Source organism: Columba livia, chromosome 3, assembly GCF_036013475.1.
Source record: "Columba livia isolate bColLiv1 breed racing homer chromosome 3, bColLiv1.pat.W.v2, whole genome shotgun sequence".
NCBI lineage: Eukaryota > Metazoa > Chordata > Aves > Columbiformes > Columbidae > Columba > Columba livia.
The window spans coordinates 89,162,630-89,189,156 of NC_088604.1; the positions used below are offsets into that span (position 1 = coordinate 89,162,630).

A 26,527-nucleotide genomic window follows, 5' to 3' on the forward strand; every position below is an offset into this window, starting at 1 on the left:
CATCAACAAGAGACTAGGAGGTGTCCCCCAGGAATGGCCCATGCCTGATGACTGGCTGTCTTGCAGGAAGGGAGCCCTGGGTTCAATGCCCCTGAGGCTGAGCAGGGCCAGAAAGTGACAACACAAGAAGGAGCCACTGGAACAGACTGTTCTGCCACCTCATTTGCCTGTGTTCAAGTGCATGACTAAGGTGTCAAAGCTGAAGAGCTGGTTTTGGGTTCTGCCTCACAAAAGCATGTAACTCCATAGCTGAGTTACACTACTAAATGGAGGCGAAACAACTTCAGCCATATCCTTTTCTTCAGCATTTCCTGCTGCCTGGCTGAGTGCTCTGAATACTGGGATGCCTATTGTCAATCTCAGCTTTAAACATCTGCCCCTGTTTGCTTCTTGTGTGTGACACCTCACTCAGCACAAGGGTTCCCTTCCTGGAGTTGGGTACACACAGTTTAGGTGCTGAGTATCACAGCTCTCTAAACCTTTTGAGAGAGGGTCTTCTGAGATTCTTCAGTAACAAGGCACTATATTTCAGATGCCCACAATCCTACTTTGATATTGGCCATCTAGAAGGGACTTCAATACACAGCGAAAATGCAGCACATGATCATCAGGAGAAGCTGGAAGTCACTGTGGAAGAAATGGCTGGACTAGTGATCTGGGACTTAGAAAACCTTGATTCATGTTATTACTTCTTGCACAATAAAGCTATGTGCAAATGGTGTCTCAATGCTTCAGTTCCTCCTCTGCAAAAAGAAGAAGAGTACTTGTGTGTCCTGCACAACTGCTGTGAGGATAAACTGAAATGTGGAGACAGGATGGGAACAATGGCCAAAGGCAGAAGTGACAGTCTGAGTGATTATAAATCAAGTTACAAGAACTACTCACATGCATAGGGAGAAATTACTGTGAACAAGCCCCATCATGGATAAGGCTTTTTAATTTGTCCATGCATTGTCATATCACAGGAGTTTATCTGCTTCTGGGGACACACTTAGCAAAATTATGAGAAAACTTTTTGAGCTTTATGGGGAATAAGAATCCCCACTCTTCAGCTGAGCCTGCCTGAGCCTTTCCTTTCTGACTGTCATGATCATCTGCTACTACTTAAATCCCAGTAATCCTACATGTCTTCATATGTCAACTACAGTTCTGACCCACGTCACCCTCAGGCTGCTTCCATGTCAGACGCCTCTAGAGCAGAGAGGTCCAGGCTTTGTCTGGTATGGCTGTTTCACAGGCAATGAAATAATAAAAATATTGATCAACAGAACATTAGGATCTGTATGAGCACTTATATTCTTTTCTACCCTTATCAGCACATGTTTCCAAGTCTCTTGAAATGAAGGAGTAAGGGCAATTTCATTGTTTGCTCATAATTAGAAATAGCGCTCATCATTCTGTAAATGTGTCAATGTTTCTCAGAAGAGATCAAGTTTGCCCAGGTGTCTGGAAGGAATATACCTAAAGGTTTGATGTCAGACAACCAGTGAAAGCAACAAAGTAAATGGAGGAATGGGAAAGGTAGGACAAAAGTGACATTTTTCAGCTGGGCAGCTAGATAAAGTGAATACCCAAGTACTTTTTTACTACTATAAAAGCTTGTATTTGGTTGATAATGTTTCAGAAACAATGTTCTGGGAGAGGTCTGGAAGGAGAGACAACAGCCTTAGTAAGCAGAAAGAAGGGGAGGTGTTTCATGGTGGAAAAGAAAACAGAAAGGTGAGATCAGCAGAGACTTTTCACCCAAAAGACTTCATTCATGGTGTGCAGACTGCCAGCCTGCTCGTGCTGTTCATTTAGAGGAAAGCACTGAACCTTTCTAATAGCAGTCATTCGTTTTATAGGGTTGTCTTAACGTCACATGCTTGTCATATTCTACAAAGGTACTAGAAGATAATTAACCAACTCTAATGAACCTCAGCACAGTCAAGTATTCTCTTTCAAGATTCAGCTGCATAAAGGTCACCAATTCTGAAAAATTAACTGCTTGATCTGATAAGGCTTTGCAGTACCTCTCCTTTTGAAGTTGAACTTAAGTGATCCTCAGATATTACCTATCATTTATGTAAGATCAATTATGTCCTGCAGTTCCTAGTGTCCTACTTCATTTAAGCTCTTTTGCAGCATGATTTTCTACACAGTATTCACCCAGTCCTCCAGATAAGACTTAAAAGTATAATCTCTTTTTTCAACAATAAAATTGGAACATGTAGCATTGAGGTCCTGGAAGAATAAGGTGCTCATTCCTGTTATTATTGGAAATCACAGTGACATTACAGTAGTAGTAGAGCAGCAGCATAATGGGTGCCCAACAGAGAATTCTTACTGCTGTGGAGGCTGGAAAACACCCAAAAGCAGTGTGCCTCAGTTTGCAATCTGATTTCACATGCAGGCTAACTACCTAGCCAGTACAGAGAGATAAGATAAAATGGCAAAAGTCTATGGTTTTAGGGCACTTGAAAGAAAGAGGGGATTTAAGCATAGTTGAATGAAGAGGACGAAGTATGTAGTATTAGTACATTATTGAAGTATTAGTATGAAGTATTGTATGAAGTATAGTATGAAGTACATAATGAAGTATTAGTACATTAATGGGAAGAAATCAGAAGACCAGAATAGCATAGGCAAAAAAGAAGTACATGAAGTGAGAGAAGACTAGGATTAAGTGTATGGGAATATCATAGGTTAGCCTGTTTTAAAGGTGTTCACACTTGAACTCTTCATCTGAGCTACTAATGGACAGTCCGGGGTCGTTTGATACATACGCAGACAGAAACCCTGATGAGTTCTGCCTGTCCCTGACAGGAGCTCTGAAACCCAGACATGCACAGTAGATCTGGGAGGCCCACAATCACTGCTGTAATCCTATTTGAACTAGGGCACGGTTGCATGTGCTGTTGCAGGGTGTAGCTCAAAGTTTTCAAGTCACACGCTAGTTATCACAGCTATTACATATCACTGTCTCTTTAAGGGAATCAATATCAGCAACCTCAAATATTTCAGGCTCCACTCCTATAAATAACAGAAGAATCACTTGGAGATCGCATAGCTTCCTTTATATTTAACTAGTTGCCATAGCATCTCTACTGCAAAACTGTGATAGCTATGGCTACCTAAAGGATGGCTAACCTTAGTCAATCTAGTTTCTCTCTCTGCAAAGTGAAAAGAAATAAGAATAGGAAATTAAGCTTCAAATATTTTCTCGAAGCATGGCCAAGTCTATCTAATGAGGTCCCTTGCCTTTTTAGAAAGTATCAAGTCAGAAAAATCCAAGTTTATGAACACAAGGAATGAAGAATTAAAGTACATGTTCAGGCAACCTTTACCCTGCCTAGCTTGGGGAATAGCTCCCACACTGGAGGGTAACTTTGAACTGTGCAGGGGGGGTGGCTACACTTGCCCTGCAGCCAAATTCCTGGCGCACCTCACCCCAGAACACTAGATCTCTCAACTTTGATAAGCCCTTTGCTTCTTTTTTATAGTCTCTTAGCCTTTATGTACTTGATGCAATCTAACCCTACACTCACCTGTCATTAAACTTGTCATGCACAGACAGCTACGGGCCAGCTGTTGACATCCTTATTTATAGGACAGATTCAATGTAGTGCCTAAGAGAGGTGTGTAGGAGCTCTTGAAGATACAGGAAGCCCTCCTTTGATTAAATGAGTGTCCCTGTCAAGGAATTTGCTACCCCATTCACAGATGGGAATGGTCCATCCAGATCACCTTTTAACATGAATCACAGGTCTGTTGAACTGCTGTGACCAGTCCTTCTGGCTAATCACACCTCATACAGGCACATGATTCCAGTGCTATCCAGGGAAGGGCAAGCGTCAAGGTTTTGCAGATACATCCTTTGATCCTTTATTTCCTTTTTTTTTTCAGATGTGGGAATTATACCTGAAACATGCTTGAAGGGCATGAAATAAATACCAGTGGACGTCTTTAACTTTGCATTGGTGATGCCTTCTCCCAGCAAACATATGATCTGTCAGTGAACTTATGCAAATCCCTGTTGTGGGAGCTGGCCAAGGATCAGGTCTTCCTATCTAGAAGGAATAAAATGAAGCAGAAAGCTGAGCTGAGAGATGCTAAATCATCAATGCTTCATCCTTGTGATGCAAGGATTAGAAGATCAGGATGAACTCAGAATGCCCTTTGAAATAGATGTACACAGGAATTTGAATTAACATGGTTGAAGGTCAGAAAGATTCTTTTCCTGCTATTATTTTTTTAATGAAAAGACCTAATCCCCAATAAGTCTATGGCAAACCATTTCTCAGCACTATTGTCTGGAAAGGAGCACTTAGCCATTTGTCATTGAAAAGTGTGCATCAGTTTTTGTATAAAAATAATCTTTGCATGGGTTTCATGATTTAAAAGACGATGAAATACAAAACAGGATGAAATGTACCTCTACTTAGGACAGTCTTTCACTACTTTAGAGTCTATCTTGCTTTAGAATAAATTGCTTTTAAACCGTATGAATGGTACTTTGGCTTTCCTTTGTAGTACATCAATGAGTGCTTCGGAAACTCTGTGGGCTAAAAAATTAAGTAAACCAAACTGTTCAGAACAATAAAAATAGCCTCTTGGTCTGCTGAGTTTCCATCACCTGGCTGCTTGCTGTAGTTCTCTTTCTTATGAGTCAGTGTGAGCAGGACAGTTTGCTCAGCTGAATTATCTACCGGAGCTCAGGCTGTGTTGTGAGCAATGTGAGTTATAAACCAAGTTATAGGCAATGTGATGCAACCAAATATTTGCATACCACGGAGGTATGTGCGCTATAAATACATAAAAGCAAACGGACACGCTGTTTTCCCTGTGGTTACATTGGTTATTTACCATAGCAGGTGTCAGCCTCTTGAACAATTAAGATACCAACTAAGTTTAGAAATGGCTTGTATTTATTTATGTCTGTCAGGTATGTGGGTAATATTGAGAATAACCTACCATTAAAGGGCATTAACCAGCATTGTCTATAAGTCTACTACATGATAGCAGAACCACTCCTAAGCTGCTCTCCTGGTATTTGAGTTTCTTTCATTAGCACATAAGAGAACATTCAGGTGCTGTTTTCGAGTTTTTGTGGGCATATACCAAAAAGCAGGAGAAAAACTAAAATTATAATGTGAAAATCACTAATGAAGTAGTAGAAACACCTTTTCAGTAAATACATAAGTTTGAGGTTAGAACAAAAGATCAAGAGCAAGGCCTCCTGAGTTTTGTTCTCTGGTCTGCTGCTAATGCTGAGCATCCTTGCACAGGCCCCTTGCCAAGCTCCTAGGGAAGCTCCTGAAAGCACAGTCCTGCATTTATATCCTCCTCTCTTCTTCCACCAAAGGTGCATCTCAGAGACATGGAATAGATCAGTCCTATGAGATCAACAATGGACAAATGCAGTGTATTGTCAGAAAGGAACATGTACGCTCATGACTTTGCTTCTTTACCCACTTCCCCTCCAACACAACAAAGAAGCAACAAACCCAACAAAACACTACAGAACATTAAAATCATCCGAGACAATGCTGAGCATACTACAGGGTTGTCAGCACTCATGATTTCTTTCCTATTTGTCACATGTCAAAGTAGCATCACATTTTAAACTACTGCATAAAGTTGGTCAGTGGCTGAAGTACTTCAAATTTGTAAGTTCTAATTGCATATTAACTATCTAAAACACATTTTCATATCATAAAGGCTGATTACGGACTTCATTTTAAGGACCCTCCAGCTACTATGAGAACAGACAGTAGAGCTGTTTTCCCAGCTCTCTCGTGGTAAGTGGAGGACAGTGAGAGCCTATTTGACTGCTGTAAACTTTTCTTCTGAGACTTTAGGGTCTATTTGGATGACAGGCAATCCAAAACTTTTTTCAAAGATGGATTGGTCCAACTTTTGTTCAGTCAAACTGAGAAAAAAAAAAATAAAAAAGGAGAAAGTGAAAAAAAAATTCAGACTATTTGGCTGTTTTGAATTATAACACCTGTTTTCCTCTTTGCTCCTCAGCTAAATTGCAGAGGTAATGTCCTGCAGAGATAATCCACTACCAGGTTGGATCTGCCCTAAGAAAGACTTAAATTTCTCTTTTCTGAAGCATGTGTGCCAGCATTTTCTATTATTACAGTATAGAAAGAGCTCTATAGGCGTAAGCAGGAGATAAACTGTTTGTGCTAAAATAAAATTCTTCAGCTGGATTTTATAGAAGTTGAACAAGGGAATTGTTACAATCTCTTCTGCCATCATTATCTATTAATTTATGAACATGGATTCCTCAAAACCTTTTGACCAACACTTTCCAGCAGCAACCATTTAAATTCAGGGGAAGATGAAGCCTTTTGTGAGCAAAGTGGACAAAGAGAGATTCAAGCAGCAAAGCGTCCACAGAAATAACACCTTCCAACCCATTAGTGGAAGAACAAAACCTTCATGAATGAGTCAAAAGGGAAAAAATGTTGGCTTCCTAACATCTCGTGGTGGCATCCCTTCACAAGCTCTGTTGTGGCTGACATCTGTCCCTCTTCCCTCAGGTTTCCTCCTGTACTACTTCATTAGGCCATACACTGATTTCCAAACTATGACCTGTTATACCACTTGTGGCACTTTGATCAACACTTAGATTATCAGATGTCACTTCAATGATATATAAATTGATTATATATATTTTGTGTGTTCAATAAAGGGGCATACCTAAAACAAGAAAGACCTTCTGTGCCCTTTCCATTAATAGTACACTTGATCCCAGATCATGAAACCTACATGGTAGAGGAAGTTCATTCTCTATTAATTCCCAGTGAGTTGAAGTTCAAAGCAGTCCGTCGAGAGCACTGAAGTTTGCAGGGTTGCTTTGGGCTCTGCAGTCAGCGGCTTCATCTCTGTGGCTCCCTTGCAGACAGATTTTAACCTATATCACCAGCACAGTGGTTTCCTAATTGCAGTGTAAATCGCGTGTGGCAGTTTTAGAAATTTTTATGGAGTTGCTTTCACTTTTAGATATCTCTCAAATCCTCCTTCTCTTCCAAAACAGCGAAAAGAAGGCAATTATCCCCTTTCACAAGAAGCAAGACAGATTCTCTGACTAAACCAGGTAGATGGAAAGAGTTAACAGAGCAGGTCCTCTTCTTCTGTCAAGACTAACTTGGTACCTGAAGTGATGGTGATATGTGGGGAAGGGGATTGCTAAGGACTCCACAGTGGCAGTGTTGGTGATGCAGGAGTCTGGAAACACAGAAGAAACTGGATTTTTCTGACAGATGTACAGTTTCCAGATGTGAATGCCATTCATATCTGAATAAAGTATATATTGCCTGCATTTCTGTTTCAAAATACTTAAAAAGCTTTTTCCATTCTGTTTCAAAACACCTATAAAACCTCCCTCAGCTCCTCTCTGCCTGTGTTGGGCAGGAGCAACATACTCCTATCCCCACAGCCCAGAGCTCCAGGAGCAGGAGCCAGCAGAGAAGTGTCTGGCAGTGACAGCGCAGCATTCAGCTGTGCAACACTCCTATCCTCCTAATGCATTTCACACTCAGCAGATTGAATTGCTTTGGTCTTCTCATTTCTTTTTCTTCCAGCAAACAAAACAACTTTTTTTCCCTCCTTTTCCTTGACAAAGAGTTTTGCCATATGCTCCAAATCAATTGCAACCTTCTCGATGCTTTGTTACCACCCACATCTTGGGCTGCATTCAAAAAAAATGGCAGCTTAAGCATTTCTGTTTCCTCTCCAACCAAACTAAAATTGAAACATTCTGTTTATTAATTCAAGGGTTAATGTGTCTTATCACTCCTCTCTTACTCTGCATATAAGCAACTTCTTAACTAGACCTGAACCAATCCCTTGCTGTAGCTAACACATCTAGCTGACACATTTTTTTCATTCTGCATGGATAGTTGTCATGAACAGAAAGGAATTTGCTCAATTATTTCACTGATCAACATTATTTATTGACTTAGGATATACTTCCTTGATTATCCTCATTTGATTTAATGCTGCACTTTATGAAGTTCTCTCTCTTCCTATGTGTTGCCATTAGTCTTTCTGTGGCCACACAGTCAGCAAGGCCAGGGGCCTGACCTAGGAAGAAACAAAACCTTTTTATTGGTAAAACTCACACTGAGGTCTCCTGTGAGCATCCCCTAGTGAGCATCACCCTGGCCCAAAGGATAGGCAGAGGTAGGGGTACCCTCTGCTTTCAGCAGCAGTGGAGTCTTAGATGAACTTCACCTTCTGCCTGGTTCTGGCAAATAGCTTTTGGGCTATGCTCCTTCTAGGTGTTACTTAGGGCATAAGGTATCCATATACCATACTAACTCCTAGTAAGGACATATTTATAGCAGTAGAATGGTCCTACATTCAGATATGGTGAACTACCTACTAACTAACTGCACTGATAAAAGCACTTTGTTTGGAGAATAATTGGTTCAACCTCAGAATACCTGCTGGCACATCACATACTGGTGAGGAATCGTGCCCCTTTCCTCTCCCCAGCTGATAAAAGTAAATCACACAGAAATCTCTTGGGTACTTCAGGATGTGATTTATCTAGAGGGATAGGAATAAGATGACAAATATTCAGAGCATGAAAACTTCATTGCTTAGGTTTGACCCAAGATTTCTATCTCCACTACCCCACTTTGTTCCTTCCCTCTCTTTCTCCAAGGGTACAGGCCACTGGGGAGGTCACTCTGTACCTGCGAATGGGAAGAAGTGATGCCAGTGCAGTTCCTCATACTGTGCATCCAGCCTTGGTGTAGTGCAAGTATTGCTCTGTATTCCCCAGATTCCCCAGCTCAAATGTGTTTTACAGGTACCTGGCTACTGCTTTTCAAACTGGTTTCACTGAAACCTTCCAGTTATTTGATATGTTCAGTTTTCTTCAGTTCCTGTGTGTAGTCATTCCTGGAATGGAGAGTTGCATTTTCAAGTTCTATATTAATTTTTTACTTATCTGATATTTGCTGCAACTTAACTTTGTTTCTACTAAACTACCTGAATATACCAGTAAGAATTTTCATAGAAAGCAAAAGAGAAGGGATGCAAGCCCAGAAAATATAATGAAAGATAACATCACACATCTACTGATAGAGATGAAGTTAAAAAAGAACAAGAAAAAACAGGGAAAGAAAAAAAAAAAAGAAAATTAATCCTTCACGTCATCTAGTTTATTTAATTCAGCTGCTTAGTTTACACCCATAAGGTATGTCTCCATTAGGAAGATTGTTGGTATAGCTATCCTGGTATAATTATATTAATGGACAAAATCAATGTAAATGTTGAAATTAAAAGCCAAAGCAAATTTTTCCTCTACTACTCCAGGTCTGCTTTTTCATTGTAAGAGGATAAGCAGCCAAAGTAACCCGACGTAGTTCAATTTACATCATGTGATAGAAGAGTGTTTCTGTCATAAAAGTTTTTTAATAGCCTTAGTACTTGCCTTAGGTGAAATACATTAAATACTTTCCTTATGTTAGTCCTCAAAGACAGACTGTAGGAATGTTATATGACTGCAAATAGAATAAAGCAGTTCTAAAAGGAAGGAAAAAGTGAGCCATTCACTGGAAAATTTGAGAACAGCTGAATATAACAGATAACACTACAGGAGGAAATGCAAATCCTCCCCACCTCTTCAGCTCAACATCCGTCTTAGCTCAGTTGATCCTGTGGAACTAAAGCCTATGAAACAGAGTTACATTATCTTTCCCTTGCTATCTGGAGTGTTAGGAGTTAAGTTATTGATGTTTGTATAGTGCGTTGGCTTCTGGAGATACAGGTCCCATAGAAGTATTACCACTTCAAAGAGCAGCTCAAAAAAAGGATGAGCTGAAATGACATGAGACAGTGGGGTAGATCTGCACTCATCTGAGTGAGCAAAGGCAGATGTTGTTTGGATGCACTTTATATTGTTACATTTATAAGGGACAAAGTCCTGAGTAGCCATACTCATTCATTTCAGTTCAGTGATTGTTGCCAATGTCTGTTTCCATAAATTTGCGATTTACAGAAGGTAAAGACTAAGTATGCAACCTGATTACATGGCTTGAGGTCTAACTCAGTCCTGGAGCTCAGTTTCCTAAGGGCTTTGTTGGAAAAATGTCTTGAGAATTCGCTGTGTCCTTAAGGCAATTTACAAATTGTAATTACAGGTGCAATGCACAAGTGTAAAGAGAGAGCTACATTAGTGTCAACATGTTTGCAATTTTCTAGATTCAAACTGAAAAGTTTTGGTCTGCCTTAGAGAATCAGTAAGTATGTTGATCAGAAGTACAGTATCTTGTTTTTTACCAGACAAGCGCTTATGCCATTAGAAGCCCCAGATAAAGTTGCCTGACACTAATATAAACTATATTGCTTCTCAACCAAATTAACTGAGCAGCACTTTTAGTTGATATCTTTGTGTTTGTGATAAAGTGTGGGGAAAGGTTGCTTGCTTTGACTATACAAATACAGTAAAAGCTGCAAAACTTCCTAGTGCAAAGAAGGCTTTGCTCATTGAATCTCCTTTTCCTGAATGCAATGCTTGTTATTCTGGTGATTTTTTTTTTCTTCAGTGTAGATAAGGTTTTATCATCCTTCTCTGGAGTGCCAAATGGAGGGGCAATTGCAATTAACTCTTTGTTGGCTGAAGGCAGCTGCAGGGTGTGTCCCTACAATTTCCAATTTTTCATAAGCATCAAGACTAGAGGAGAAAAGGCGTCTCAGCCTGCTCTGTAAGCAATAACAAACATAGAAGAGGAATGCTGTTTATTTGGTGCAGCTGGAAAGAATGAAGATGATCTTCTTCCTTTATCCCTTTCAGGAATTCAGACCACTGTTAGGTAACAAGAAAACTATGCTAATAATTTTCCACCTAAGTAAGCAAGCATTTCACCACTGATGCTGCAACTGGCTTCTCTATTGCTGCCAAGTGGCATAGGTAATGGATGAAGCGCCTATAGTGATCCCGGATCTGCAGAGAAACTTTTCTGCCCAAATGCACTGTAGAGATTAAAGCATTTGAAGATGCTGAGCAGAGGAATAGTCAATTCAAGTCAAATCTCTCTCTCCCTTCCTTTTTTTTTTTTTTTTTTAAAACAGGGCTAACATGATTTAAGTGTTTAGCTTTAGGACATGATCCATTGCTACATTGTATTCCTTCCCTTGCTTAGACTACATTTTTTTTTACACCATTAGATGTAAAATTTCTATTTCTCCTCCGCAGGTTGTGATTCTCAGAAGTAACATTTTTAGGTTCTTTACTCAATTCTCTGGTCACATTGGACTCGGGGATTTGGGGCTGCATGTCACTCAGTGTCAGGACAGCTGGACCTTAGAGTCTGCAATGTGAAGTAGCATTCTGCTTTGTAGATTTAGCCTTTGCTTGCTAGTGATGATGAGTGTGACTCCAGACAGAGGGGTGCAGATGGTCCCAGGGCTGGTCTGCTTGCTCCCCAGGCTGCCTGGATGTGAGCCAGTTCTGATGCAGAAGTAATGGCCTCATCATGGCACTTCCATCGGAGTTCAAATCCTCTGCCTCTCAGCAAGGCTTCTGTGCTCAGGGGCAGGACCATGGTAACATAACTGCATGGTTTCTGGTTTGGATCTGGCAGCCAGGAGAGACCATGGGGACAGCAGATGTGTGGATGTTTGCAGTGGACTAAAGCTGTGCTTCAGTTTCATCACAAATACTAAAGGATTCAGTACTAAAGGATTCAGTTTCAGAGGGGCCTGGGAAGAGTGACAAAGATATTTTGGTTTTGGGCAAATAGTGTCTTATTCAAAATGACAATATGAAGACCACGACTATGCAAAAGCAGTGGTGGGGTGGTGCACTCAGCAGACCAACCCATGAGATAGTCATGTGGGCACCACTATCAAAAGACTGAGGTGTAGAAGGGAGAGTCTAATATTGAGTTATGTGAGTGCCAGTGGAATTTCCAAAGGGATTTTAATGGAGGTCCTGAAGAAAAGGATCATTGTAGGCAGGAAACAGTACTAATCATGAAAGGTTCTTTGTAACTCCAGTAGATAAAACAGCAATAAAGTTTGAGGAACCTGAGATATTCCTTTTAGCTGTCTTGTGAAGGGCTAAGACTGGAAGAGAGAAGCTGTAAGGGGAAATGTTGAGCGGCTTTGTCATTCCCTTTAACATGCAAAAAGAGACTGGTTTGTGGCTAACAACCTTGGTTCAGTACTTCTGCAGTTGCGGGCAATACTGTAAGATACCTCTCCTCCAAAAGACTCCACACACCTTCTGCTCCATGCTCTACCACAGACCACAAATCCTTCTACCGTACCCTACAGCAAACTTCTGTAGGGAAGGTTACAACACAAACCGTGCCGTAGGAAGGCATCAGGGTATCAAAGTGTGTTACTGGTGCCCTGCATTATTGCCCTATAGAGGATATATTAGATAAACAATACACAAAATTTAGGAGTGTGTCCCTGCATTACAGAAAAGACCAAATAAAGAGATAGATAGATAGATAGATAGATAGATAGATAGATAGATAGATAGATAAAACAATTATTGGCAGGTTGAAATGAGGGAAGGTTCCTTCCAGACCCTATGTTTCGTAACTGATAGACCTTACTTACACACTGGTGGCATTTGGGTTTTCCAGTACCAGTATCACTGGGAGTAACAGTGCATGCTAGCAGCCATCTGGCCAAACTGAAGGGTCACCAGTAGATGCAGAGACCTCCCCCAGACAAGTGATAGAAAATGGGAAAATTCTGAAATGGGAAAACTAAGCTATTATGTTTCATCCTTCAGGAGATGGCCTACCTCTCTGACATATGGTGCGAATGAAGTGCAAACACGGTATTTTCCATCATCTCCTGCTGACTTTTGAAGTATTCGAAACAGGGTCCATCTTATTCTCTGTGTATAACTATTTGGGAAAACAGCATTCTGCTGTTAGTGCTACTGTAACACAACTCTGTATCATGGTACGGCCCTTAAAACACAAGTCATATTTTCCCCTCAGGACTTTTGCCTGATAGACGGTCTCATTATCACAGGAATGGCCCACATCTTTTCCTTATCTCTCCTGAGTCAGCATGGCCAGCCAGTAGTTCAGCACTGAGCTGCCAGACCTCACCTTCAGCTGGGACTGGGTGTTGGTTCACTTGCACAATCTGCTCAGGCTGCACTGCCACAATATGGGGATTTCAGCAATGAACCTGCTTGGGGAGCTCCTGCCCCAGTCCCATCCCATCCAGCTCCAGCTGCTTGTTCATATCAGCTGCTCCACTGTGTCAATAAAACATTCATGGGACCATTCTGAGAGCCACAGCACTGAAATGAACCTCAGTGAAAACAGCTCTTTGAGGGAAGGGAGGGATGCACCTATTTGCAACTCATCTCCATTCACTGGTCTAGCTCATGGGAAGGCCCCACAAATAGCTATGTCAGCAGGAGTGAGGGACCAGTCTGCAGAGGTGTGGGGATGGTGCTCCCATAACCATGACAGGGCAGTGCCACCTTCACATGGCACTGTTGCCAGGGTGCTTAGGCTGCTGTATGACCACCTCCGTGCTCCCATTTCTTCCAAGAGAAGGAAGGAAATTGCTAATGGTCACCTTGTCAGCATGTGCAAATTTGTAAGAAAGAGGCAAAGACTTATAAGGGAACTCTTATGTACTGTTAATTACCTCTTTTTGACTGACTATAAATAGCTTAAACTCCTGTTACCAGGTTGAGAATAATCTTTCATTTTGTTATAAGAGGAATGTCTTTGCTCTTAGTTTTATTTGGACAGTTTCATTAAACATGGGCTGAAGTAGAAAGCAGGGAAAATTAATTAAGCATATCTGGGTGTGAAAGTGAGAAGGGAATAGCAAGCTCTAAACAGGAAGGTGTATCAGTTTAACAAATAGTACAACACTGCACAGATTTAGTTAAACAATGTGATTCGGCATAAGGACATTCTGACATTGGCTTATGTCTTGTTTTCACTGGATGTATGCCACAGAAGACATACATAAATTAAAACTACATGTGCCAGTACTTAGGGTTGGAATGATCTAAGACACAACATCATAACTTCATTTAAATACAGCAAACCCTTTGAAAGATACATGTTTTAATTCCCATGTATGTATTTAAACTGTATCTTCTTGTGGGATCTGATTAGTTCTTGATATAGTTAGGACATAGATTAATCTTGCATTAAATACTTTTGTGTAGTACATTTTAACTAGGTACTTGCATCTCAGAGCAGCCATTGTATAACCTACATCTATAGAATAACTTATCTAAAAAAATCTGCGATCTGATTTTTTTCTATAACCACGTTGGGTGCAGTGTGTGTAAACTAAATTACATATCTGTCAGTCAAAAAATAGACCTTGACTATGGTGGATTTCTTGGTCTGTAATTCTACGCGAGAATGAGCGAAGCAAAGACAGATAGTCACAGCATGCTATTCAGTGGTCAATTAACAAGCAAAATTGTTTTGCTTGGTTGATAGCTGCTGACAACTGTGTGGTCGCAATAGCTGGGTGGTCCCTTTTCAGCTTTTATAAATAAACACTGCAAATTCTGATATGGCTGGACTAGAGTGTCTGTGAGTATAAATCCCATCCTCACATGAGAGAACACAGGAAGCTTGGTTTGCTGGCAGACATTTCTTGTGCTGGACTTCCCTGAGACTGTAATTTCACTTTCAGGGTACACAGTCATGGATCAAACCCACTGCAGTCTCAGGATGCGAGGAGCTGAACTAATACTCTCTCTGCTAACTCAAAGATGTTCAAAATGTTTTGAAGGAGTAGCTCAGCAGGTAAGATCCACTCTCCTGTAACTAAATATGCCCCAAAACAGCATCCTGATCTCATGACTCATCCATATCAAATGTGCACTGTCACATGATCCTGTTGACACAGAAACTGGTATTGATGGAAAGGGAACTGGAGCCTCCATGTTCCAGTTCAGCTAGAAGCTGGTGTAGTGCAGTTTCCCCTCCTTTTAAGCCCAGGCTCCATTTGAATTAATCAAGGAACATTTTGCAGCAGAATTCAGGACAAAATGAGAGCTGGGTAAGCAACCTCAGAGCTGAACTGTAGCTCACAGATTAGGAATGGCTTACCCAGAGAAACATTATATAATTTCTGAAAATAATAATAAAAAAAATGGAGATGAGGACTGTCAGGGCTGGTAATTGTAGTTAGGATTCAGATTCCTGTTTATTGGCTGATCAGATTTACAAAATAGTTTTGCACTCAGGAACGTGGTTCTGCTATTTTGGCAGGCTCTTGGCACAAGAATGAAAGTTATTTCCTTAACATGAAGACAGCATGAGGACAAATGCCTGAGATGGTGAAGTTTGGCTTCACTACTTGCTTTGGGGGTATTCGTATCATATAACATTAAGGACTTCGCTGTCTGGGGTCCATCTATAATCATTGAAGGGAGATAAGGATTCCTGCTCTCCGTCAGTCCGAAAGAGCTTATCTCTCCCTAGTGACCACAGGAAAAGCCCAAGAAGATGAGCTAACTAACTTCGGCTGTAGTTTTACATTACAAAGAGTTTCACAGCTATTCCGCTTGAAAGTATAATCTTGTTCCTCTCCTTACAGACCTCTCCCCAGAGATGCCTTCTCTCATTTACACCCCGTCCAGGTCCAGTGGCACGCTATCCCTCAGTAGTGCAGCTGTGCTGTAAACAGCCTTGCGCAACCACTCCAGTGAGTAAATGACTGTGATGGATGCACTAACAAAAAGGAAATCAGTTTTCAGATGGAGTCTTGCAATCTGTTTCACACAGTGACCACACAAGCAGCTCTATCAGCAACTGGTTTACCCTTGGCAGGGGCAGGGCAAAGCAGCAGAGGGAAGAAGCAACAGCACTGGTTTAGGGTAGTCATAATATCCTACAGTGTCGTAATCTGTCTTTCTGCTTCTGGAAAACACATTCATTTTCCTGGGGCTGGGATATACCCCAGCTATGTCCAAGGCCCTTAACAGGGCAAAGTTTGAGCATGCACCAGGCTCTCTCCTCCATCATTCTCTCCCATTGTCCCTACATTCATGGGAAAGAAACCCAGAAGCATGGGCGAGACCGGAGCAGGGCTGTGCTCCTGAGCAATGGTGCATGAGCCAGATGCTTTGGCACCTGTTGTTGAATGTAGATTCAACAGTAGGTACCTACTCTGAGCCAAGTCAAGTGCCTAAAAATTAAGTTGAGCAATTTCAGTCCTTGCATTGATGTGTCGCCTTGTATTTGCTTGAGAACCTCCTTTACCCATATCATATTGGAACAATAATACTTTTCCAACTTTCTAACTCATAGCAAGAGCTGCTGTGAAGACAGGCCACCAGATCAGTCAGGTTCAGGCAAACTCAGAAAATCTAGAAGTCAATATTTCCTTTGATGCCAAATCTGTTGATAAGAGAATTTAGTGTAAATAGGAGTCAAATTCTGCTGGCTGCCTATCAAAGGCAGCCTCATGACAGACCTTTTTTATGATGTGGCTTTACTCTGTAACTGCTGATTGTCAGCCTCTATTGTAACACCATTCTGCAACAAGGCATCCATTCTTTCGGGGCAAAGAAAATGGATGCTTCATACCAGTGATGAAAGTGCCATTGATTTTCTTGAGAGTTGTTACTACAATTACAAAAAGATCCCTTCAGACTTGCACACTGACACATGAAGCATTGAAAATCAAAATCACCCTCTTAGCTGTGAACAAGTAGCGTGCTGGAATGGGAAGCAGAGTAGTGGGAGTCAACTAAAACAGCTATGCAGCCGAATTCTGAGTTATTGCCAGAAGCAAAGTTTGCAGAGAGGGGCTTTCAGAAAAAGAAGGGGAGTGATGACCTGAGTTTGATGATAGGTCCAAAATGTATCAGAACAAAAGTACCAACTTATATCAGAATTTCTAACTCCCTGAATAGAAAGAAGTACAAACAATTTCCAGAGGCAGTTTTAAACTATAACAAAGTCTTCAAATCAGTCTGCAATTCAACAGCCAGCAAATAGGGGTGTAGAGTTCTGCAATGGGAAGAAAACTCTGTCAACAGATCTTCAAAAAGGATTCTATGATGTGCACTGTCGCTGCTGTTTAGAACAGAGGATAAATAGGCAGAGGATATATAGCTCATGAAGACATGGTCACATGCACATCGAAAACAGGGGGAAAGGGTGAATGAGCTGCAGTTACTTCTGGGGGTCTGTGTCACTTGGTCAGGAAAGTGCACACCAGACTGGACTATGCTGCAGGAGAAAGTACGCACCTGCACCCTGCTACAGCTGAACAAGTCCTCTCCACCACTAGACATAAAAGAAGAGCAAACCACTTGAAGTGGTCTCTATTCAATAGCTGGATTTCTATTTTCTCAGGCTGAAGGGTGAGCTAGCACAAATGCATCAAGCACCACTCATATTGCAAACAAATTGACAGAGGGTACTTCCTCTGTGAACATTGTTTTAGACTTGGAAGAAGCCGTTCACAATTTATAGGAATCCTTGATGCAGCAACAGGCAATTGTCCCCAGCATTGGTTGGCTTTTTTTTTTTGATGGATGAGTGGGAAGCAAAAGGCAGATCTAGTCGCAGAGGCATCAGCAATTAAAACCACCCCCACTGATCGCTTCTTTGTATTTAGTTCTGAAACACATCCAGATTTAGCCCAGAGAGAAAAGTCATTGCCACACTGCTGTGCAGAGCTGCTGCAGACGTGTTTCCTACCTGGGAGTGACCACCTGAGTGCAGAGGACTGGAAAAGTTACTGCAGCCCTGCTGACTTCTCTTCTTTTTTCAGCTGAACTTCTGCTTGTCATGCCTAGCTGCCATTTTAATCTTATTTAATCTTAAATAATATATTGGATGTTTTGCCTTAATTTTTTATGATATCATTTTCTCATATAGACCTGTAACCTGGACATCATATTCAATGCAATTGATTATCTCCTTAGACTGGTTGAGTCTACATCTTGCAGCTTCTGACAGATATCTCCATGTATACAGCTGAAGTTCTCTGCTAGGTTACTGTCATCTCACACCTTGATGACTACTATTTCCTCTTTTCCTTCCTCCTTTACTCTAAAAGCAATTTTTATTGAACCCTGCTCAATTGTATACTATTGGTTTAATTCCTATTTAACACTATAAAGGTCTCCTGGCTTCTTACAAGATGGTCCATGAGAGAGAATGTATCTTAGGGTAGAAGTGCTCAAAGGACCCATCTCTCACTAGCACTCCAATCTTGAGAGATGAGTTTTGCATATTATGTTTGCATCCATCCAAGCCTGTGGATTCTGCCTGATTAGGGGGCTTGCTGCCAGTGCTAGAATACAGAATTAATGCTTGAGAAGAGACTGTTACAAAGAGTATCCACAGCAGTATCAAGGACTGAAAATAATGATAGGAGAATAGGGGAGAGTTTAGAAGGATGATGCATAAGATCTGATGCTTTTGCTTCTTTCAAGATACAAAAGCTCACTGTGAGCTCAAGTGCTGACAGGTTTATGCAGAAATACAGGCACATACTGTCCAGCACAGGTCCCTTTGCTTATGGCCTTGTTACAGCACAAGAATGTCCCCACAGCACACTAGCAGAGTTACTGCAGTTGTGTAAATATGTTGATAAATAAATAGCAGTGTATTTTTGCATACACAACTCCTACAGTAATCAAAAAACAAATGTTCAACTGGAAAGAACTTCGGAGTGTGAATGCCATCCAGCACAAGAAATTGCTGCATATATTTTTGCTTCTACTTCTTGAAACATATGTTTAGCTTTAATATTGCTTTCTACATCTGTATCCTCAACTATGTAAGCTGATGTCTTGTCTTTATTTATTAAACTCTGTACAGTACTGTAGAAAAGAGAAAGAGTGAATCCTTTGGTCGGGAAAGAAGTGCAAGGCTGGAGAGGCTGTTCATGTGCAATGCACAGCAGGCTACCAGCTGAAAACCCAAGGCACAGTAACAGGGGTGGGACTTGTACTCACACGCACAAGTAATGAAGCTGTTATCTAGTTATGCACAGGTTGATGAGGGTTTGATATCATAAATGCCAAGAAGGAGAATGAAGCATAAAAGGTATGTGGGGAAGGAGGAGGAATAAGAAGGCGTAATATTTTCTATAAGTCAGAGGGAAAACAAAACAAAACAAAAACCAAAAACAACCTGCAAAGAATGGAAACATTTAAGCTACAGAGCATGTCATATCAATAAGACCATCAGGGATGCTGAGGACATTACAAGTGAACGGGTAGCTCTTGTTTGTAGCACAAACTAATTGCAGAAGGGAGCCTCTGCCTTAAACCTGAGGAAACCATCCTGTTGGCAGATGTACCTGCATGTAAGTATCCCACTCGAACAGCTTTCTTTTCAGGGCTGCTGGACATCTCCAGATTAGGTGCATGGCAATGATGTCACTAAAACGTTGATAAGCCAATTGGAGGAGAAGCAAAGATCTCGCTGTCATGTGAGAACTTGCAGGTTCAAGGGTCTGTGTAATCAAAACTGTGCTGCAGCCAGGAGGGGAGGAAACTGGGCTCTGCTTTAGCACTGCACTGCCAGCCAGCTAAGGACAAAGTCCTAAGCAGCTGCTCTTGTGTAAGACATCTGGGTTTTGACAGCTTTACATGCAAAATATGTTCGTAGGTTCTTTCTGGGCCAAGAGATAAGATGAACAAAAAAAACTTAGTCAATCTTATATGAGAGAGACGAATCATTACTAGTCCATGAGGCTGCTGAAGGGGCTTTTCTAGACTCAAAGTCTGGGTATTAATAAGGTGGGGTATACAGCATCATATCATCAGGCACGCTATCTAAGCAGGATGAATCGAAGCTTGATTTAGGGTGTGTGCAAGGCTCTCAAGGGAGGTTCATGGGAGTGGCTCTTCACATGACAGAAAAGAATGACAGCATTTTGGGAGCAGATATTTTCATGGGAAGATGTTAGCACTGAGGCTGCTCAGTGAGGACTGAATTTGGATTTGGCCAACAGGAGGAGGTGTGGAGTTGGGAAAACTCAGCCTTGCAAGCAGGATGGTGTTCAAACACCAGTGAGAAACTGAGGTGAGCTGACTGCTGCAAGGACTCTGTATGGCACTGCTCCACAGGTGACCTGACCTGGGACACCACACAGAACTACACTGTTCTAAAAGAGTGTCCTAAGGCCATTATTATGCTTTTAAGAGTACTAGCTGCGAGGGACACAGGACATTCAAAACCATTGGGAATATGCCTGCTGCACCTTGTGTTTGTCATTTCCTTCAAGTCTGGAAGAAGAGCCAAGCCAGAAACTCACTGAGGCACATGAAGGAATTTGGTCCCCTTTTATATTCAGAAGAAAAATAGTTAGCTTTACCTTCAGGTACTCGGGCTGTTTCTAGAGAGGTAACTTCTCACTTTTGCACTAACACTTCTGTCAGTGTTGCTGAGGGAATGAATACTTGTGTGGCAACACTTGTGCTGCCACTGTGGGTAACTAGGCTGGCCATCTGAGCTGGAAAACCTGTGATGTGATGAGACTAAACAGCATATGAATAACAACCATTAATGGACCATTTTACACTTAGCATATGTATGCATGTGTTCATGTGGGTGGGGAATGCATACAAGATGTTCCTACAGATTCTTGTAGAATGGAAATTTGAAAGTGGAATTGAAAGTGGTGAAACTACTGTGTGCTGCAGGAAAGTTAATAAAAATGTCATGCAAGCAGATGGTTTTTCCATAAGTCATTGCTATAGCTCGGTATTGGCTGCACTATATTAATGAGATGATGCTTGCTGGTAAATGTCCATACCAAACAGAAGTGCATTAAGGAGCAGTGTTTTTAATCAATTAGTGTTCATCTGTCTCTCATGTCAATTTTATGCTCCTCAGCATATTCACTTTCATAGTGGAAAGATATTAAGATGAATGAACTCCAGCATCAAAAGAAAATGTCAGGAGAATTTTTAGAGTTTAGCATCTTTTATGTGGATTTGGAGGTTTTAGACACTTGTTAAATTTAGGAGTTAAAGAAAACAGCTTTGGCTGATGATGCAATGCAATGTTGAGATTGCAGGAAAAGAATATCCCAGCAGAAGGCCAGCACGCAGATGTGTCAGATGATGCTGCATTCCACATACCAGAAGTCACGATCTCCTCACTGAGCCATCAGCGGCATCACTTTGGACTTCCTTGCATTTGAAAGCACTCAGAAAAACTGGAAGAAATTCCAGTAATTGCAAATAAATTTAGGCTACTGCTAATAAGCCAGAAAGTGTCTCACAAAACACTCTCACTTTTATAGTAAGTGGTAGTACCAATGTCCTTTATCTGGAATCATAATTCTCCAAATACCAGCTAGCTTAGAACAGAATAGAGTCTGGTCCATTTAAGCAAGTATTTTACTTTCCTTGTTTTTTCTAATGAAGTGAGGGAATTATTTTGTGACTTCACAGTTATGTATACTTTCCTGACTGTCTTGTTCTCTTTTACTCTTTGGCAATACATGCAGGAAAGAAAGCCCATGAAATGGTCTCCAGACCAGATAGAGTTGCAGAATCACAGACTAATTAGGTCTGAAAGGCATCCCTGAAGCCATCTGACCAGACTACCTGCTTATAGCAGGGCTAACTTAAAAGTTAGGTGAGGTTGCACAAGGCCTTGACCAGCTGAGTTTTGAAAGCCTCCCAGGACTGGGACTCCACAGCCTCTCTGGGTTTCTGTTCCAGTGCACAATCACTTTCAGGATGAAATTTTCCTTCCTTATATCCAGTCAGAGTTTTCCCTTACTGTCCATTGCCTCTTGCGCCTTTCCTGATGCAAGTCTGAGGATAATCTGTCTCTGTCTCATCTATAATCCCCCCATAGGTAGTGGAAGATGGCAATTAGCTTTTGCGGCTCAACAAACCTTGTTGTCTCAGTGTTTCCGCCCATCTCATGTTTCCATAATCATCCTTGTGGTCCCCTGCCTGACTTCCTCCTGTAAGCTGGACGCAGTTCACCAAATGCAGCCTCATGAATACCAAATTGAGGGAACTGTCCTGCTGGCAACGTTCTTGCTAAGAAAGATCCTCTTTTGTGTCTTTCTTGGAGACAGGTGTGACATTTGCCTTTCTACTTGACATTGGGGACCTCATCCCATAATCTTTCAAATATGATAGTGTGTGGCCTTACAATGACACCAGCCAGCTCCCGCAGAACCTTTGGATCCATGCCATCCCATCCCAAGGACTTGTACACTTCCCCATGCTTACGCTGATGCGTTTGCTTACGCAGTCTCTGATTTAATCTTCCCCTGCCATTAGCAATATTTGTCTCCAAACTCAGCCACAAGGCACACAGCTTTGGGAGGCTGAAGGCAAACCGACAGCAAAGACTGAGGAAAAGAAGGAAATCAGATCTTGAGCCTTTTCTGGGTCCCCCACAACCAGGTCTCCTGGGGACGTTTGGGTGTCTAAGCTCTGCAATGAATTTTCACTTCCAAAAATCTGGACTGTTTCTGGTGTAATTTCAATAAAAAAGCTTTGTGAGAGAAAAGAAAGCAGAAGGCTGTGGATGTGAATGTTTGCAGAAAAGAGAGCTATGGACCCAAACAGGCGGTCTCTTGCTGGGCTGTTACTTGTCAGATTATTCCTTACATAATGGCAAATATTTTCCTTTTTTAAAATTAAGTTAATATAAAAAAAATCATTATACAGGGGAAAAAAACCCACACAAACTCAACAATTCTTAATTCATTCCCCAGACGGTGGCTTAACAAAAAAGAAAACACAGATGTTTAATAACACAGCTGTAGAGTGAGCTTTACCAGGTTTGTGAATTTGGCACCCTCCTGCCTCTTTGGGAACCAAATTAATGGCTCAGGGCAGGTGTAGATATGAATGTGCTGCTGCAACAGGGATCAGGAGGTAAGCACAAGCTCTACCAGCACAAGCTCTTAGGATTCAGTTGAAACTGAACCTGAGATAATTTGTGCCATGGGTTTCAGTGTTTAGGTTATCCCACAAAATCATAAGTCGTTTGCAATAGACACTGATTTCACAAGCACTGATTTGCACAAGCAATACACACTGATTTCACAGCCCTATGCAGATTAGAAATATGACAGAGGGGAATTTTTACCGTTTTTAAGAAATTCCAGCCATTTGTAGAATACATATGGTAGAGAGTAGGTGTAGCTTTTGCTCAATCCTTTGTGCATCAGCCTGAGTTGTAATCCAGTTGCCTGAGGGCTTCAGTGGTTGTTGCTGGTACACCTGTATATCATGACTTGCTTCAACTGAAGAGAGGGCAGGAAGGCTGCTATTGCCCAAAACGGTGTTCCTGAGGCAAACTGCCTTGATTGTTCCTAGTAACAGTGTTGGTAACAGTGCTGTTAATATATATTCCTTGCTGGAGGCAGGTATACCAAGTCAGTGTGGCTGCCCAACACAGGGTTGCTTCCTACATGCATTCAGTGGCTAGACTGAGAATCTCACTGCTTTACAAAGAATTACTTTCCAAATCCCTTCCATTCTACAACTGCATACAGTAACTTCGTTCATTTCCCTGTTCCTGCAGCCAGTTCCTTCTGGACGCAAAGCCTGCAGTCCCCCTTCCCACCTCTCCCAAACCACATACAGAATCAAACACCTAATTTCAAATTCACCTGCATTTAAGTACACTTTTTTAATAGCTAAGAAGACTAGAATTCTACATCTAATAACCAAAAACAAAAAAAAGATTATGCTGAGGGGACAAGCTGTAATTGTTGGAATGAATTAACTGCAGTCTGACCCTGCAAAGTAACTGGGACTATTGGTTCCCATTGCCCTCACTGAGAATGAAGGATCTTCGGTGTTTCAGAGGTTCAGCTCTACTAAAACTACATTACAGGACCAAAGTACTAACAGGATTACCTGTTGGAGCTTCAAATAAGATTTCCCTTGTGAAGAATTAAGATTAATAAGATTAATGATTTGTGGAAAGACAGAAACTCTATGTATCAGGCAGATCCCCTGTCTGTAGTCATTACAGTTTAGGCAAGGAAGAATGACAATGCACTAAGCTCTCTCCCTTTGGGACCATGGAAATGGATCAGTCTTATCTTTTTGATGTGCATTATCCAGATTGGTTTGGCATAGCAGCAAGCCGACACTTATTGATTTCTTCTGAGCTTACAGTTCCATCATAATAGGGTCAGATTTTTCACAAGAGATTACTTAGTCTCAGGGAACAGAAGGGGACAGGAAAACAACACCACATTTTTAAGAATTAGACATTGCTTTTCTGCTAATAGAGAGCACAATGAAAGCATGTTTGATTTGCTTCTAGAAAACAGATGAATGAAAGAAAGATTTGGATCAAGCAGAAAATAATGGGATTTGTTGGTCACAAATAGACAGCATTTTTCAGCTCCTAAATTACCTAGCATGCTATTTGAAGTAGATATGACAATTATGAGCACCTTGTCAGTGCCCAGAGAGACAGAAGAAGGGAGTCATGCTGTCTCTCACTGGATAATTAACCTCCCATTACCATCCAAGAGGGTGGGATGAGATAAGCTGTGTATGTGACAGGTGGTAGGAGCAGAGTAGAGCAGTGGATCAGAGATGTCTGGAGGCAAGAAGCTAACCACTATGCAAAAATCAGAAATAAGGGTCTAGTAAAAAGAGGTGCTTCAGCTCACTGTCACCTCTTTTCCCTATGGGAAGAGACACGACATCACAAACTAGGGTGTTGTCAGCTCCCTCAGCTCTAATTAGCCTTCTTTAGCAATGGTCATGTGCCAGAAGTTTTTATTTCCTAGTAAAATCTTGTCATTGTCCCCAAGAAACCAGGCAGTTATGGGGTAAAAGAGGCCAGAGATGTAAATGCATTCAGCTATGGAAATCTACTTCCTAGGATTTTTCAAAGCATTAAGTCACCTGGCTTTTTTTTTTTTTTTTGATCCACTAACCACTTACCTGCCTTTTTAGGCTGCTCAGCAAGAAATCTGAACTTTGTCAAGAGAACAGCTATGCCACTTCTGACATGGAGTGTGCTACCTTCTCAAACTGCTTTAAGATTTATTAAGTGGATGAGCAAATGTCATTACAAGGCCCAGTTTATAAACAGGAAATGCTGCACCCAAGAGGGCTGATTCATTTCGTCTGGCTAACTCTGTGGACCAGGAAGGAGGCCTTTCACAAGGACTCACTTGCTTGGCCTCGTGTCTTCAGTTTTCCCAGGTCTGCTTCCTAACAATAAATTCAGGGTCTATAAAATAACTCTGGTGCGTTTAATATATTAATTTTGTTGAAAGCACAGATGTTCATTTCTTCAATGGAATAACAATAGCTTGTCTTTCTTAGAGACTGCAGTGGTGTGAATAAAAGAGCTCTGCTAGACAGCAAAGTATGCCAAATGGGCATATTTTACTAGATGAGAAAAACAGCTTGTCAGTTCTAATTGTTCAAATTATGTGTGATTCAGTTCTTCCTGCAGTTATTTTTAAAATGTTGTTAAGAGGGTATAATGTGCAGCTAAGAATAAAAAGGGTGTGAAATTGTTAGCTCCCCTGGTAGGTAGGTGGTGATAATGAACATTTCATAAAGTTCTTGTTAACAGACAAATCTCTGTAGTGCTCAGGAAGTGTCCCTCTTGTAGCGCTAACAGTCTCTCACTGAAGTAATGGTTCCTAAGGAATACACACAGGTTTTGACCTACTGTTTTCCTTTTTTCCCTCCTGTTTTCTTAATTATGACTTACAAAAGTCAGCTAAAGCCTGTGGGGTCAGAACTCGAGGATGGCAAGTGTTCTGTTGGTGTCCCAAAATAGTAACAAAAAATGCTGATTGGGACCCCAGTGCATGGTCTGCAGCTGGCTCCCAAGTCACATTGTGTGCTCAGTACCATGCCCATCCTCTGTCCTCGACAATAGCTGCAGCAGACGGTTTGCTTGCATGGCAATCCTTGCATCAGGTCTCACTTGCACAGCATGGCCCACAAGTCCGGCATTTGGGAACTGTTGGCTTAGACCTTTTCTGACCTACTGTGACAACTTAGACCTTTCTCGCCTAGTAGTGACAACTACTCTTGTCCTTATGTGGGTATATGAAAGGCCTGCTAAAGTAGCAAGATTTCTCTCGAATATCAGAGGAACTCAGCTCATACTGGTTTTGAAGACAGTGGGCAAGATTATTTAGGTTGCTGAACCACTATAGTTGACGGGCAGATCTCACCCCTAGCCCTCTGCCTGGTGTGGCACGGCTGGGTCCCTGAACCAGATGGCCATGCCAGCAGAAGTCTCTTGTGCTGATGGAGTTTTAGCAGCAGAGCTGTGCTTCACCAGCAGAGTTTGGCTTGTCCCCATGACTTCACCTGCTCATGTTTTGCCAGGCTGGGCTTACAGTTTCTGCAAACCTACAGGCAGCAACCTCTGCACACACCTGACCTGTAGCCATAGGAACTAGTAGCACTGCTCGAGCTAACTGCAGACTTGTTGGCATGGGAGCTGGCAGGTATTAGTTTGGATGTCAGCAGTGTAGCTGTGGCATGAAAGAGCTCAGCACGAGCTAGCAGCACTAGCACCCATCCAGCCTCACAACAAGTGTTACAGCCATTTTTGTCTGC

General features: G+C 41.6%; 1 protein-coding gene across 4 annotated transcripts in view; it reads right to left on the reverse strand.

Moving 5' to 3' along the window:
• The window catches only part of KCNK5 (potassium two pore domain channel subfamily K member 5), a 129,975-nt gene that overhangs the window by 72,188 nt on the left and 31,260 nt on the right, over positions 1-26,527 (reverse strand). For 3 of the 4 annotated variants that reach the window (XM_065058152.1, XM_065058153.1, XM_065058151.1), the window contains one exon: positions 1-26,527. This exon is cut by the window's right edge. The exons of the other annotated variant lie outside the window; for it this stretch is intronic. The gene's annotated coding sequence lies outside the window, so the exon portion shown is untranslated. 4 annotated transcript variants of the gene reach the window in all.